Raw genomic sequence first — 1640 nt, forward strand, 5'->3', positions numbered from 1 at the left:
AAACTGAACCAGGAGCACTTACTAAGTTCAGCAGCTTCATCTGCTGAAGGATTCTACTCCAGAACCTCTGAACCAGTAGTGACGCTGCAGTACTGAAGGGTTCTGATAGGAACATCTGGACCGACCAGGTATCTAATGCATAATTAAGCTGATTAGGTGAGGAGGAGATTGTTCCAGTTATGATCCGTAGTGGTTTTTCAGTTGCAAAAATCTGAACAGAAGTTGGTAATATGGAAAATCGATCAGATTCAAACATTTTAAATGTTTTTTGTTTTCCTTTATTTGTACTTGCAGTTCCATCCTCTAGCCGAAAGGTGGAGGTGATGTTCCCCAACTGCTTTTCCTATTTGCTAATGAAGAAGAAGCTAACATGACGGAGTAACCGAAACTGAGGAGCTCTGTTACGCAGTGAGTTTTGTTCGGCTGTCGGCCCAGTTCGGGCTCAGTGGGTCCGGTTCGAGTTACATCTTTTATTTGTTATGGTGTCGCCAAACGAAACACGTCCAGCGCATGCTCAGTGGGCAACCCGCTGCACGTTAGCTTAGCCATGTTAGCTCCGGTGTTTCAGCTCCACTGAGGTTGGATGGCTGCAGTGAAGCCGGGATCAAAACAACAACAACAAATATGTAGTTTGCCTCCTGAGGCTGATGTTGAAAAAGATCTGGCTGAAAACCTGGAGTTAAATCATTAAACGGTTCTCGGATGGAAACAACGCGGTAAAATGTGTCGGCAGAGATAAATATCCTCCGTTCTCATTTATACCAGGACCAATCAACCCTGAACACCGGCTTCAACTAAACTGGCACGAACTGAACCGAAACAGCCTGAAAGGATCTGTACTCTGTGCTGAACATGGTAAAAAAACCAAAAAAACAAAACTATAACAGCTCAAAGATAATGACACGGCTAAGCACACAATAATTAGAAATTCAATACAAAACACAATAAAAGGACTCTGTTAAACAGACAAAATCAATACCAATAAATTGATTGGTGATGAAGTTAATATTTATAAAGACCCAGAAAGCTCAGCTGGATCAGAACCATCCAGATCTGGTTCTACAGTTTCATCCAGTGCTGCCTCATTTACTCACGATAAAGTAAATCACTATGGGGGGATTTTCCTGCCATAACCCAAAAGCACACATGTTCAGTCTGAAAGCAGGATTTAATACTTTTGTTCTCAAAATGTTTAATACTTTTGCTTATATTTTTATTTTGGAAGCAGGACCTCATGTCTTTATTCTCAAAACTTGTTCATCGCGTCACACTCAGGTCCGGTCCCAGTGCTCAGCGCCCTAGACCAGTGTGGACCCAGTCAGTCACATCAGGGTTCAGGGCTGGGACAGAACCAGGGACAGAACCAGGGACAGAACCAGGGACAGAACCATGGACAGAACCATGGACACAGAACCAGGGACAGAACCAGGGACAGAACCATGGACAGAACCAGGGACACAGAACCAGGGACAGAACCAGGGACAGAACCATGGACAGAACCATGGACACAGAACCATGGACAGAACCAGGGACAGAACCATGGACAGAACCAGGGACACAGAACCTGGGACGGAACCAGGGACAGAACCATGGACAGAACCAGGGACACAGAACCTGGGACAGAACCATGGACAGAACCA

The 1640-nt window shown here is 44.9% G+C and overlaps 1 protein-coding gene across 2 annotated transcripts in view; it reads left to right on the forward strand.

Moving 5' to 3' along the window:
• Positions 1–301: 301 nt before the first annotated feature.
• The window catches only part of gon4lb (gon-4 like b), a 21205-nt gene continuing 19866 nt past the window's right edge, over positions 302–1640 (forward strand). The window contains exon 1 of one of the 2 annotated variants that reach the window (XM_017309677.1): positions 302–408. The gene's annotated coding sequence lies outside the window, so the exon portion shown is untranslated. The remainder of the gene's footprint in view (positions 409–1640) is intronic. The other variant, XM_017309678.1, reaches the window with a different exon arrangement.

This window comes from Poecilia reticulata, linkage group LG16 (assembly GCF_000633615.1).
Source record: "Poecilia reticulata strain Guanapo linkage group LG16, Guppy_female_1.0+MT, whole genome shotgun sequence".
In the NCBI taxonomy this organism is placed as follows: domain Eukaryota; kingdom Metazoa; phylum Chordata; class Actinopteri; order Cyprinodontiformes; family Poeciliidae; genus Poecilia; species Poecilia reticulata.